The sequence below is a fragment of the Pseudophryne corroboree genome, chromosome 3 (assembly GCF_028390025.1).
Source record: "Pseudophryne corroboree isolate aPseCor3 chromosome 3, aPseCor3.hap2, whole genome shotgun sequence".
NCBI lineage: Eukaryota > Metazoa > Chordata > Amphibia > Anura > Myobatrachidae > Pseudophryne > Pseudophryne corroboree.
This window is the reverse complement of record NC_086446.1, coordinates 409218192-409233558: the sequence shown is the minus strand read 5'-3', so window position 1 is coordinate 409233558 and position 15367 is coordinate 409218192. Positions and strand designations below refer to the sequence as shown.

The 15367-nt window shown below is 46.3% G+C and overlaps 1 long non-coding RNA gene across 1 annotated transcript in view; it reads right to left on the bottom strand.

Annotated features, from left to right (window-relative positions):
- LOC135055766 (uncharacterized) overlaps positions 1–15016 on the bottom strand; it is a 51734-nt gene extending 36718 nt beyond the window's left edge. Inside the window, exon 1 of the long non-coding RNA XR_010243806.1 lies at positions 14377–15016. This is a non-coding gene — a long non-coding RNA (uncharacterized LOC135055766). The remainder of the gene's footprint in view (positions 1–14376) is intronic.
- Positions 15017–15367: the final 351 nt, after the last annotated feature.

The window sequence follows — 15367 nt, the reverse complement described above, 5'->3', positions numbered from 1 at the left end:
GGCTACAGACTGGAGTTTCAGGAACTCCCACCTCACAGATTCTTCAAATCAGGCTTACCAGTTACGCTGACAGAAAGTGCTATCCTACAGGAAGCCATTCAAAAATTGGTCCAAACAAATGTCATTGTTCCAGTTCCACCTCACCTAAGACACAAGGGTTATTACTCAAACTTATTTGTTGTGCCGAAACCGGACGGTTCGGTAAGGCCGATTTTAAACCTAAAATCATTGAACCCCTTCTTGAGGGAATTCAAATTCAAGATGGAGTCTCTGAGAGCGGTGATCTCAGGTCTGGAGGAGGGGGAATTCCTAGTATCCCTGGATATCAAGGATGCGTACCTTCATGTTCCGATCTGGCCGCCTCACCAGGCTTATCTCAGATTTGCCTTGCTGGATTGTCACTATCCGTTCCAGGCGCTGCCGTTTGGCCTCTCCACTGCACCGAGAGTGTTCACCAAGGTCATGGCCGAAATTATGCTACTCCTCCACAGGCAAGAAGTGAACATAATTCCATGTCTGAACGATCTCCTGATAAAAGCATCGTCCAGGGAGAGATTGTTGCAGAATATTGATCTCGCAACTCAACTGCTCCAGAATCATGGGTGGATCCTGAACCTTCCAAAGTCGCTTTTGGAACCGACAAGGAAACTGCCCTTCCTGGAGATGATACTCGACACGGAAGTGCAGAGGGTGTTTCTACTGGTAGAGAAAGCGATGGTGATCCAATCAATGGTACAGGATGTCCTCAAGCCAGCCCAGGTATTGGCTTATCAGTGCATTAGCCTTCTGGGGAAGATGGTAGCCTCCTACAATGCCCTAGAGTACGGAAGATTTCATGCGAGGTCCTTCCAACTGGATCTCCTAGACAAATGGTTAGGATCACATCTCCACATGTACCAGCGGATACGCCTGTCGCTGAAAGCCAGAATTTCGCTTCTCTGGTGGCTGCAAACTTCTCACCTACTCGAGGGCCGCAGGTTTGGGATTCAGAATTGGATTCTTCCAACCACTGATGCAAGTCTCAGAGGTTGGGGTGCAGTCACCCAAGGGGAAAACTTCCAAGGAAGGTGGTCAAGTCTGGAATCCATACTTCCGATAAACATTCTGGAACTAGGCCATATACAACAGCCTTCTACAAGCGGCACATCTGAAAGATCAGGCCATTCAGGTTCAGTTGGACAATGTAACAGCAGTGTCCTACATAAACCGACAGGGTGGAACGAAGAGCAGAACGGCAATGTCAGAGGTAACAAGAATCCTCCTCAGGGCGGAAAAACATGCGGTGGCGCTATCAGCAATCTTCATTCCAGGAGTGGACAACTGGGAAGCGGACTTCCTCAGCAGACACGATCTCCATCCAGGAGAATGGAGCCTTCACCCAGAGGTATTCGCAGAGGTGACAAGCTGTTGGGGCGTACCTCAGATAGACATGATGGCCTCCTGCCTCAACAAGAAGCTTCGCAGGTACTGTTCCAGGTCGAAAGACCAACAGGCAGTGGCTGTGGACGCACTGGTAACTCCGTGGGTGTTCCAGTCAGTGTATGTGTTCCCTCCACTTCCACTCATGCCAAGGATTCTCAAATTAATAAAAAGAACAAGAGTTCAGGTGATCCTCATTGCTCCGGACGGGCCAAGAAGGACATGGTACGCGTATCTTCTGGAATTACTCCTGGAGGATCTGAGGCCTCTTCCTTTCACGAGAACCTTCTTCAACAGGGGCCATTCACTTATCAAGATTTACCGCGGCTACGTTTGACAGCATGGAGGGTGAATGCCAGATCTTAGCCCGGAAGGGCATTCCTGAAAATGATCATTCCTACCCTAATTCAGGCTGGGAAGGGAGTTACATCTAAACATTACCATTGAATTTGGAAAAAGTATGTTTTGGTGTGAATCCAAGAAGTTTTCCAACGGTGGAGTTTCAACTGGGACGGTTTCTCCTCTTTCTGCAGGCAGGTGTGGATGTGGGCTTACGCTTGGGCTCCATAAAAGTCCAGATTTCGGCCTTGTCCATTTACTTCCAGACACATTCTTGAACGGGGTTCTGCACATCCAACCACCCTTTGTGCCTCCTACACACCTTGGGATCTTAATGTGGTGCTGCAGTTTCTGCAGTCGGATTGGTTCGACCCTTTGCAGGAGGTGGACGTCAGGTTTCTTACTTGGAAGGCGGTCACACTGTTGGCATTGGCATGTGTCAGAATTAGGGGCATTGTCATGCAAGAGCCCCTATTTGATTTTCCATGAAGATAGGGCTGAGCTCAGAACGTGTCAGCAGTTTCTCCAAAGGTTGTGTCAGCTTTTCATATCAACCAACCTATTATGGTGCCAGTGGCTACTGACTCCTCAATTACCTCAAAGTTCCTGGGTGTGGTGAGGGCTTTGAAGATTTATGTGAAGAGAACCTCTCGTCACAGGAAGTTGGACGCTTTGTTTGTCCTTTATGATCCCAACAAGGTTGGGTGTCCTGCTTCTAAGCAGATGATTTCTCGTTGGATCAGGTTTACAATCCAGCATGCTTATTCTACGGCAGGCTTTGCGTGTCCAAAATCTGTTAAGGCCCACTCTACTCGTAAAGTGGGTTCTTCCTGGGCGGCTGCCCGGAGTGTCTCGGCTTTTCCGCTTTGCCGAGCAGCTACTTGGTCTGGGTCGAACATGTTTGCTAAGTTCTGCAAGTTCAATACTTTAACCAAACTTTAGGTCCTCAGAGGCTAATCTGTTTTGCAGGAACCTCAGCATTCTCCCTCCCGTACTGGGAGCTTTGGTACATCCCCATGGTACTAAATGAACCCCAGCATCCTCTAGGATGTAAGAGAAAATAGGATTTTAATTACCTACCGGTAAATCCTTTTCTCGTAGTCCGTAGAGGATGCTGGGAGCCCGCCCAGTGCTTCGTATTCCTGCATTGTTACTTGATTCAGTATTGTTGTTTCAGCCATTGCTGAATTGTTCCAAGTTGGTTAACTTTGCTTTCCTTTTTGTTATGTGTGAGCTGGTGTGAATCTCACCACTATCTGTGTATTTCTTTCTCTCAAAGTATGGCCATCTCCTCGTGCACAGTTTCTAGACTGTCTGGTAGGAGGGGCATAGAGGGAGGAGCCAGCCCACACTATTAAACTCTTAAAGTGCCAGTGGCTCCAAAAGGACCCGTCTATACCCCATGGTACTAAATGGACCCCAGCATCCTCTACGGACTACGAAAAAAGGATTTACCGGTAGGTAATTAAAATCCTATTTTTACCAATGACAGCAACGAGTGGTACAGTATGTGTGCAGATGGTCTATCGCACGTCTTATATACCCGCCAAGCCAGCGCCCAACACTGTACGTACTTCATGGGCTACACGCTGCTGACGTCAAATGTGGGAGGTGGATACACACAGACCCCTGTACATTCATTATCTGTGGTATCATGGCTACTTCAAGTAACTATTAAAAACAAGAAGTCGCAATATACATCAAAGTAAGCCGCCTTGCTTTTCCTGCTATAAATTGAAAGAAATTCAATATGACTTTTTGCACGTTTTTTTCTATTTTGTGTAATTGGGATGAGTCTACCTGCCCGCAGCTTTTAAAACTGAGTATTCCCCAAAGCACAGCAGTTTTTTAGACATCGATTAAATCCACTAACACAAGCCAGATATGGAGGGGATCTACAATAAAGGTTGGGTCAAAAAACAAACTGATCTTTAATAAAAATAGTTTGGTCTCCCACAAGCAGGTAAAGAAATTAAATTAAAACACTTAATACAGACGCAGACAAAATTTGTTGGTACCCTTACAGCTTATTAAAATAATGAATGCCTCCTGAAACGTGAAGAAATTAAAAGCTATTGGGCCTGCTTCTGAGTTGCATACAGTGTTGCGGTAATAGCATAAAGAACTAGTGAGAGAAATCAATACTTATTCTCCAAAGATATTCTGAAATGGCCTGGACAGATTTCTTTGGACCCCTTTAGAAAAGATAAATGTTTTTTTAGTGATTTTTACAACTAATTGCTATCTTAAGTTATCATACATGTCTTCAAACTGCTAATCAGTCATTTCAAATATTTTAATGGGAAAATGAGGTACTGCTGTTTGGTGTCATCGTGTGCATCACACTGAACATGGACCAGAAAGGAAAGAAGAGACTAGTCTACGGCGAGCAGTAAGAAAATTGTAGACAAGCATGTTAAAGCTAGAAGACCATCTCCAAGCAGTTTGATGTTCCTGTGAAGACTGTTGCAAATGTCTTAAGCAGTTTAAAGTCCATGGGACTAGCCAACCTCTGTGGACACTGCCTCAAGAGGATAATAAAAGTATAGTGTGATGGCATACCTCCCAACTGTCCCGATTTTCGCGGGACAGTCCCGGTTTTTGGGGACTGTCCCGCTGTCCCACCCGTGGGCCGCAGTGTCCTGCGGTGGGGGGGGCAGTTGGGAGGCTCCTGTCATCGCTGCCCTGCTTAGCAGAGCAGCGGTGAATAGACGCTGTGCGTGTGCGCACAGCGTCTATTCCCTTGAGACAGGAGGAGAGGGGGCATGCCAGCAGCTCACGGAGCGCTGGGCATGCCCCCTCAGTGACCAAAATGGGGGCGTGACTTGTGATTGCGGGTCCTCCCATGAAGCCACACACCCCTTTTCAATAAGCCACGCCCCTTTTTGGGCACGCGCGGCTTTGTCGTGAGTGCGTCCCTCTTTCAATATTTAGAAAGTTGGGAGGTATGTGATGGTATAAATAAAAGGCAATGTAAAACTTCCAAAGAGATGCAGGCTGAGCTCCAAGGTCAAGGTATATAAGTGTCTGATCTCACCATCCAACACTCTTTGGTCTATCACTGCACGTGGTGGACCTACAAAGTACTGACAATAAAATCTTGTTGATCTATTTGCTGTCAGTGTCCAATCACTTTTGTCTACATAGTGTAGGTTTGATACTTCTCCCTCCTTGTCTTATATCTGGGCATCCTGCTTCTTGTATGTATTCTTGATTCTTTCTAATTTATTTTGAATTTTGTTTTGCTGTAAAAATAAACACTGCTGATAAACAATTCAGACTAAAGGCCCATACACACTTGCCGATAAAATGAGCGACGTCGCTCATTTTCCCCCACCCTGAGCAACGTCGTTCATTTTATCGGCAAGTGTATATGCCGCCAGTGACGACCGATGCGCGGTCCCGCGGGTCGCCAACGGTTGTCGCTGTCGGTAGGGCACGCATGCAGGATTTGGACTGTCATCCACGACCTGCATGCAGGGCTGGCGGAGGCGTGACGTCACTGAGCGATATGAGCGGTCATATCGCTCAGTGTGTACAGTCGGCCGCCGACCGACCGGCTCGGGAGGGGGAAACATTAGACTGCATCGCTCACAGAGTGACGTCGTCTAATGTGTACGGACCTTAACCGTTAGGCTTTTCCCAAATAATAGATTTTGAGCATTGCCATCATTTGTTTCCATTTTGCTCAAGGCCAAATAAAGCTACAAATAATGTATGTGCATATGGCAAGTTTTTTTCTTTGATACACAATATAAAATACAAAGTAACACTGTCTGCTGAGAGGATCTATACTGTAGTCCTGGAACATTAGCTGCTGCGCTGCAGAGCCTGCTGTGGTTAAATCTGATATAGCAGCGCCCTCTGGTGGTCTCCTGCAAGCAGTAAGAGGTGAGTCAGTGGACAACAGATGGCAGAGCTAACATCCTCTGCATGCAGATATTATCTCTCACCTCTCCATACTGCTGCTGTGCTTGCTATATGCAACCGAAGAAAACTGCTACAAGGAGATGCGTGCAAACTGCATAATAAGTAACATGCTCAAGAAAAGCAAACATAAATAGGAAACACTACTGTGGACCTTAAGGTTGTATGTTGTCATATATAAATGACATAATGTTAAGAACATTTAACGAGGCTTCTATGTAGAGTTATTCCTATTGTAGAACATCCCCTCAATGGGGGTACACATTAAGAGATCTGTGCTTAAATTCTAAGCAATCTGAATCTCTGTGTGCAGGGTGCAGGCGACAGTGATGCGCGGTCCCACACGTCGCTATCACCGGCTCTAGATTTGGCAAGGGGCACGCAGTCCTACCACCACAATATAATAAATTCCCTCTGTTTATACACCTTACAAATTTCTGACATTGTGTGTGCTTGGGTAATGAAGGATGTTTTTGCTAATACAGCTGCAAAAAGCCCGGAGGGGATTCCCTGAAATCTCTTCTGACTCAATGGTACAGTAAGTGCATTTATCAGGGATCACCAAAGTCTGATGTACAGTATAAAGTCAGACATGAAATGTGGTCAGAGTATGTCCAGCATCCAGTGCTGTCTGTGGGGAGCTGGGTTTAGAGCAGAAAAGCTTGCACAATCTCTAACAAAACTCCAGAGGGAATTCAATTGTTTCTCCCCATGGCCGGTACTATATGTCGCTCAATAGAGCAATTCAATTGTGCTCTGTTCGGGCGTGATGAGCCGCGGGAACACACATTTCAGTTAGCAGCCCCCTGAAATGTGCAAAAAGCAATCCGTGGGTGTGCCCAAATGGCACTTTTCTCGTTGCGCCCAGCACTTTGGTCGGGTTGAGCCATTTTTTGTGGCTAAACGGCCTGTTTGAGCGTGATCTCCCATTACTTTAGAAGGGAGATCGGTCATGATAAACAATTGAATTCCACCCCATATATCCATAAAGTTTACAATTCAGGCATATGCTGGGTACACCTCGGGACAATGGGGCAGATGTATTAACCTGGAGAAGGGATAAAGTGATAAAGCAGTGATAAGCGCAAGCTGATAATGCACCAGCCAATCATTACGGAATTGAAAAATGACAGGAGCTGACTGGCTGGGAAGTTATCAACTTGCACTTATCACTGCTTTATCACTTCTGTATCCCTTCTGCAGGCTTAATTCATCTGTCCCATTGTGTGTCCTAGCCAACCCGAGGACTGATAGTACAATTTATTGCGCTGCTGTACACACTGCACGACCAAACTAGGCTTATCATAAACTTAGCTCAGGCTACAATCCAAACCTAACTATACAGTTAAGTTGAGCTCCAATCAGAGCCTAATCATAAATCTAACATAGGGGTCTATTCATGATGCAGAGAAAAGAGTGGAGAAGTGAGCCAGTGGAGACGTTACCCATGGCAACCAATCAGGTAACATTTATAAACCTGATTCTATAAAATTATACGTAGCGGTTGATGCCAGTGGCAACTTCTCCACTGACTCACTTCTCCACACTTTTCACTGCTTCATGAATAGACCTCTTAAGCTTTAAAACAATCCGGTACTGCTGCTTAAATTATAAAAATATTGCTTTCTGTCTCACAACCTAGTTCATACCATGGTTTTGCTCAAGAAAACTTGATACATTTTACTGTTGACATATAGTAACAAGTTCTTGTGTTTGCCAACGGGAATTAGGGAGCCACTAATGTTTTCAGTGGGAATGATGTTAGCAAGTGGCCATTTGTGTAAAGGCCCGTACACACTGGTCGATGTATCGGCCGTTCTCTTGAACGGCCGATACATCGCGGGACCGTCGGCCAGTGTGTACGGGCGATACGTCTGTGAACTCCGTCGTTCACAGACTTATCGCGTCGGCCGCGCAGCACAGCCGACAGCCAATATATCTAACGATATATTGGCCCGTCGCTGTGTGTGTTACCGCCCGTACACATGCTGCGGCGGCCGGCGGTGATTGACAGGTGAACTGGGCGGGCGCGAGCGCCCGCCCAGTTCATGACGTCAGTCCCCCGACGGATCGGGCTGTGTGTATGCACAGCACACTGCCCGATCCGTACATCGATATATCTGCAGATCAATTGATCTGCAGATATATCTAATAGTGTGTACCCACCTTTAGATATACAGTTGAAAAATAATATTTTTCTTTATTTCGTCAGAAGTACAGATTTTTTAGCATTGTAGTTCAATATACTGTAGTTTGACCTTTACAAACGTTTTAATTCTGTAGAGTACAATATGTGGATTCAGGATATTTGGGATTGTAATTTTAGAGCTTTTGTCATGGTGATTGTTGTGAGAATATTCTGCAGCACTTTTGTGTTTGGGCGCTGTGCAGGTCAGGAATGTTGTAAGAGCTACACATACTAATTTATCAACTTCCTTCAGAAAGACCCCACTTTATGTGACAATCTGACATGTAATTAGTTATATAGCACCATATAAATACTGTAATATATACACACACACAAGAGACGTGGGTATATATATATATATATACATATAATGTGAACAGCTGCTCCGACACTCCACTTAGTCCAATGCTGGACTGGAGCTGCTCTGGTGCCCTCCCCAACCGGGAACCGGTAGTATGTAGCGAAAAGACGAGGCGGCACTCAGAGGCTTGTAACTGCAATCATATATTTGTGCAAATGGTGCAAATCAAATCAACATTTCGGGGACCTAGTCCCCTTCTTCAGGATAACACAAGTGCTAAAAGTGAAAGTTTAAATAGACAAGACAAACACTTACCCCCTGACCCCATTCTCTCCACAGCTGCAGCATGTCCGCCTGGCTGCCCCTTCGTAGCTTCCGCCCGGCTGCGCGTCTCAGCGGGACCGGAAATGACGTCACAAGTGCAAGCCGCGTTACCATGGCTACCACTCCAAGCATACTCACCGCCCGGGTGTCGCTCCCTGGCCGCGTCACTCAAGCTACCTCCAGTGCGTCTCCAGGTCCCGCGAGATCTCAAGCCCTGGCTGGGAAGACCTTAGCGTTACCATGGTAATGCTGTAAGCTGTGACACAATGTAAATAAAATCAACGCAGTGGCTAAAGTGATATCTTAAGATGACATATAACAGTCAATGTTACATCAATGTAAAGTGCTAGTGCTAAAAAATAATATATACAATTAAAAACATCAGAATGTGCAAACGAAAAAATCTGCATCAAAAGGCCCCTTTATTATACCAAGGACCTGCTAAATGTGATAAAAAGTTCTAAAAGGCAACTCATATATGGCAGCTAGCTCTGGACTTAATACCTTCTGTTGGAAAAAATTCGGTTAATTACACTAACGCGAAGCTCCCCAAAATTGCGTCTCGCTATGTGTGGGATCACTATGTTGGAGCTAAATAAAACTCACAAAAAGTTAATTAATCCCAGATTATCATTCAGCCCCCCAGGTTTCAAAGTATTGAGCCTGTGGATCCACATGGACTCCAGCTGTAATAACTTGCGACCTCGATCACCCCCCCCACCCCCCCCCCCCGTATGGACTCGGGGACGTGATCGATGATGCGGTGTTTGAACGTGGCCATTGAGTGTCTAAAAGTCACAAAATGCTTGGCCACAGGTTGATCTCCACTGCCCGACGCCAAAGCATTTCGGATGGCCAATCTATGTTGTGCCATTCTGATTTTAAACTGGCATTCTGTTTTGCCGATGTAATACCGCCCACATGGGCAGATGATGGCGTAAATGACGAACTTCGTACTACATGTAAGGGGCCACTTTATTTTATACTGCTTTCCTGAAAAGGGATGCGCTATGGTGGTCCCTGGTGACATGTGAGAACAAGTGGTGCAACCGGTGCACTTAAAGCAACCGTTACGCCTGGTAAGGAAATGTGTGGGATTCACTTTCAATTTTGCCATATCGGTTTTCACCAATATGTCCCTAATACTTTTTCCTTTTTTGTAACTAGGCATGATACGTTTATCATGTAGCATCTTAAGCTCCGGATCTGATGTTATCATGGGCCACAGCTGATTTAATTGCCGTTGCCTCTCCCTACTTGTCACATCATACTCACACACCCAAGGAATGATTTTGGACATATCTTTGGTGTGCTTAGATTTCACCGACACATCTCTCTGTGTTGTCTCTGCTTTCAGGTGGGCCGATCGTATTAGTGACCGAGGATAGCCTCTTGCTGAGAATCTGTCCTCCATTTCTTTCAACTGGCATGACCTTGTGGAATCACTGTTGTTGGCCCTACATACCCTCAAAAACTGAGAGTATGGAAGGCCCCTCACAGTGGATCTGGGATGGAAGCTGTCATATCGCAAAATTGTATTGCGGTCAGTTGGTTTTCTGTAAAGACATGTCAGGATTTTACCCTCCTGAATTTTAATTGAAATGTCCAAAAAGCAAATCTCAACTGGGCTACTAGTCATAGTCAGTTTAGCTGGATTATCAGATTGATTGTGTGAATCAATGAGTGCGCCTAATTCCTGTATCTCACCTCGCCAAAAAATCAACACATCATCTATATATCTGTAGTAAATAAACAATCTGTCGGCAATGATTCTATTGGCTAAAAATAATTCACGTTCTGTTTCCCGCATAAAGGCGTTTGCGAACGAGGGTGCCACAGAAGACCCCATGGCACACCCCGTTCGCTGCCTGTAGAATCTCCCATCAAAAATGAAAAAATTGTGTGTCAACGTGAAACACAATAACTCAAGAAAAAACTCAATGTCAGGCCCAGTGTAAAGTGCATTCCCCACTATTAGACGCCTCACAGCCTGCAACCCCTGTTGGTGAGGAATGCAGGTGTATAGGCTGGTAACGTCCACCGAGGCCAAAGACACATCAGTGGGAACTTTTTCAAAAGTGCAAAGTGTCTGTAACAAAGTGCTGGAGTCCTTCAAATATGTGCAAATGCCCTGAATACAAGGTTGCAAGTAAGTGTCCAAAAAGATGGCTACCGGCTCACACAGAGACCCACGGGCAGATATAATGGGTCTGCCCGGGGGTCTCTGTGCGTCCTTGTGGACCTTGGGGATGGTGTAGAATATGGGAACCACCGGTTTATCAGGCAACAACTTGTGAAAAATGTCTGATGAAATGAGATCTTCCAGCTTTGCCTTTTCCAGCAATGATGTCAGTTCTGCTTTGTACTCTGCAGACGGATCTTTGTCCAAAATGCAGTACGTCTCGCTGTCGGCAAGTAATCTCAGACACTCTGTTGTATAATCTGTGGTATTCTGAACCACTATAGATCCGCCTTTATCGGCTCCCCGAATTATTATGTCCTTTCTGTTGCTCAACGCATTCAGGGCCATACGCTCCTCATGTTGCAAATTATGAAAATGACGTTTCTTAGATTGAACGTCTGGATTCTCCAGCATTCTGTTGAAAGTTTTTAGGGACGCGTTGGTAGACACTGGATCGAATCGTGACCTAGGGCCCAATTTCTGGACTCTTGGGGGCAGTGATTCCTTGGTTGCCTGTGGAGGTTGTTTGCCAAAGTGTTTCTTGATCTTTAAAGTGCGGTGCAGTTTAAATGTGCTGATTTTCTGTTTGAAATAGTCACCGAAATTGGTGGGGACAAAATTCAAACCTTTGCTGAGCACCCGTGTTTCAGCTGGTGATAACGGCGTGCTGGACAAGTTAAAAAATAGTGTTTCTTCGGTTTTGGTGGCTTTGTTTTGTTTTTGCCTTTGGTTTTGTCTCCCTCGTCTGGTGAACTGGTGTTTCTTCCTCGACCCGCGATAATGGCGCGGGTCCTGACCCCTAAAGGGGTGTTGCGTTTGGAATTTGTTACGGCAGCACCATGAGGGTCGTCAGAATCGCTGGCAGAGGTTGTGCTAGTGCCCTGCCACCTCCTGTCTCGTCGACTTTGAGCTGGTCTGAACCTACAATTTTGCGATATGACAGCTTCCATCCCAGATCCACTGTGAGGGGCCTTCCATACTCTCAGTTTTTGAGGGTATGTAGGGCCAACAACAGTGATTCCACAAGGTCATGCCAGTTGAAAGAAATGGAGGACAGATTCTCAGCAAGAGGCTATCCTCGGTCACTAATACGATCGGCCCGCCTGAAAGCAGAGACAACACAGAGAGATGTGTCGGTGAAATCTAAGCACACCAAAGATATGTCCAAAATCATTCCTTGGGTGTGTGAGTATGATGTGACAAGTAGGGAGAGGCAACGGCAATTAAATCAGCTGTGGCCCATGATAACATCAGATCCGGAGCTTAAGATGCTACATGATAAACGTATCATGCCTAGTTACAAAAAAGGAAAAAGTATTAGGGACATATTGGTGAAAACCGATATGGCAAAATTGAAAGTGAATCCCACACATTTCCTTACCAGGCGTAACGGTTGCTTTAAGTGCACCGGTTGCACCACTTGTTCTCACATGTCACCAGGGACCACCATAGCGCATCCCTTTTCAGGAAAGCAGTATAAAATAAAGTGGCCCCTTACATGTAGTACGAAGTTCGTCATTTACGCCATCATCTGCCCATGTGGGCGGTATTACATCGGCAAAACAGAATGCCAGTTTAAAATCAGAATGGCACAGCATAGATTGGCCATCCGAAATGCTTTGGCGTCGGGCAGTGGAGATCAACCTGTGGCCAAGCATTTTGTGACTTTTAGACACTCAATGGCCACGTTCAAACACCGCATCATCGATCACGTCCCCGAGTCCATACGGGGGGGTGATCGAGGTCGCAAGTTATTACAGCTGGAGTCCATGTGGATCCACAAGCTCAATACTTTGAAACCTGGGGGGCTGAATGATAATCTGGGATTAATTAACTTTTTGTGAGTTTTATTTAGCTCCAACATAGTGATCCCACACATAGCGAGACGCAATTTTGGGGAGCTTCGCGTTAGTGTAATTAACCAAATTTTTTCCAACAGAAGGTATTAAGTCCAGAGCTAGCTGCCATATATGAGTTGCCTTTTAGAACTTTTTATCACATTTAGCAGGTCCTTGGTATAATAAAGGGGCCTTTTGATGCAGATTTTTTCGTTTGCACATTCTGATGTTTTTAATTGTTTATATTATTTTTTTAGCACTAGCACTTTACATTGATGTAACATTGACTGTTATATGTCATCTTAAGATATCACTTTAGCCACTGTGTTGATTTTATTTACATTGTGTCACAGCTTACAGCATTACCATGGTAACGCTAAGGTCTTCCCAGCCAGGGCTTGAGATCTCGCGGGACCTGGAGACGCACTGGAGGTAGCTTGAGTGACGCGGCCAGGGAGCGACACCCGGGCGGTGAGTATGCTTGGAGTGGTAGCCATGGTAACGCGGCTTGCACTCGTGACCTCATTTCCGGTCCCGCTGAGACGCGCAGCCGGGCGGAAGCTACGAAGGGGCAGCCAGACGGACATGCTGCAGCTGTGGAGAGAATGGGGTCAGGGGGTAAGTGTTTGTCTTGTCTATTTAAACTTTCACTTTTAGCACTTGTGTTATCCTGAAGAAGGGGACTAGGTCCCCGAAACGTTGATTTGATTTGCACCATTTGCACAAATATATGATTGCAGTTACAAGCCTCTGAGTGCCGCCTCGTCTTTTCGCTATATATACATATATATATAATTTGCATTTAGAAGTGGTTTTCTCTTACGTCCTAGAGGATACTGGGGTCCATTTAGTACCATGGGGTATAGACGGGTCCACTAGGAGCCATGGGCACTTTAAGAATTTGATAGTGTGGGCTGGCTCCTCCCTCTATGCCCCTCCTACCAGACTCCGTTTAGAAAGTGCGCCCGGAGGAGTCGGTCACGCTGAAGGAAGCTCCTGAAGAGTTTTCTGCATTTATTTTATATGTTTGTTATTTTCAGGCAGGGCTGGTTGGCACCAGCCTGCCTGCTTCGTGGGACTTAGGTGGGGGAAAGACCCAACCTCTTGAAGGGTTAATGGTCCCATTCCCCGCTGACAGGACACTGAGCTACTGAGGGAACTATTCGCAAGCCCATCACGGCGAGCGTACTGTCCCGCAGCATGCCACCACCCCTAACAGAGCCAGAAGAATGAAGAGTGGTGAGTACTGAGCCGGGGTCTTCTCAAGTGGGGCCCCAGCCATTATAGCGGCATGAGGGTACAGAGATGCACGGCTTCTAAACGGGGCAGAATACGTCTCCGGACACAGTACACAACTGCGTCCCCGTACACTGTACACAGTACCCATACTGGCACAACAGCCTTAAAACGGTTTTCTCCATTTTGAGAACCAGATTCCTCAGCCAGTATAAAAAAAGCGGGAAGACCGTGCGCCATTGAAGGGGCGAGGCTTCACTATGAGAGGATCCAGCAGCTCACCAGCGCCATTTTCCCTCTGCAGTGGACACAGACGCCGACAGGAGAGGGACGCACAGCTCCTCCAGTGTGACTCCAAACTAACTCAGCGGTACCAGGGGGTTATAGCAGGGGGGGGAGTGATTACTAGTGTACTAAGGGGTCCATGTACTAAACGAAGATAAGCCTCCACAACGAAAAATTCAGTGAAAATGCTTGTACATATCGCTTCTCTGCATGTACTAAAGCATTTTCACTGACTGTTATCTGCCTGTGCTAAGTACTGTGCCTAATATCGCACTGCCATAGGCTACTATGGCGGCGATATTCCCCTCTGCTATTACTAAAACCTCTGATGGCTCACCGCTGCCCCTTTCCTCCTGTGCCCGCTTCGTCAGGTTTAGCTGCCGTTAACAGCCCTCCGGGCAGCACAGAGCCGCTATCTGCTGACCTGCAGTGTTCGTTTTTGTTTTACTGATTAAAGTTTTTCTTGTTTGTAAAAAAGAATCCTGCTGGAGCAGGTCAGCTGACGTCACGTGGCTTCTTTCACTCTGTCTGTGTCCTCGAGGCAGGTTGATGCAGCTGTGCAGTGTGTTTCTGGATCCTGGATTGTTTATTTATTAGAGCTCTCTCTTGTTTAGCCCTGGTCAGGATACTCAGTGTAAATTGTGAGTTTTTATATAATAAAGGCTGTGACTGTGTCTGTTGTGTGGGTGGGCTCTGGGTGATGTATTTGTGTTGGCAGCAGCAGAACCATCTGTAGACATGACAGGATGATGACCTCTTGTCAGCTATATATCTTTACTATTGTGCTGCAGTGTCAGTAAAGGGGTTTCTGTCATTGCACCACACCAAGACCACATACATCAGACAGGTCTGACTACTGCTACATATATCCTCAGAAAAAGTTTCATTATATGTCCTTTCTCGTCTCATGTCATCTGCCTCTCCCAAACCCACATATCTCTCTCTTTCCCTACTCCCCTTCTCTCTCCCTGCACCTCTGTTTCTATCCCCCTACAGGTATACCTCTTCCCCTAACCCCTGTTACACTATTTACGCCCCTCTGTCTTTCTGCCTTGTGAGCGATCACCACACTGCCTGCATTTTGTCAGCCGGCATCCCACTGTCTGTAATCATCCCAACCCCTACCCACCCCCCATCTCTTTCTCTTCCACTCCCCCTTAATGTTTCCTTTCAAATCCTAATTGGCCCTACACACTGGCAGATCTGCCACCGAGTTGCCCGACGGCGGATACAGCCGACGGGCGATCCGGTGACGGGGGCATTGAAGTTTCTTCACTCCCCCCGTCACCCGGCTCCATAGCACTGCATGCTAATATGGACAATCTCGT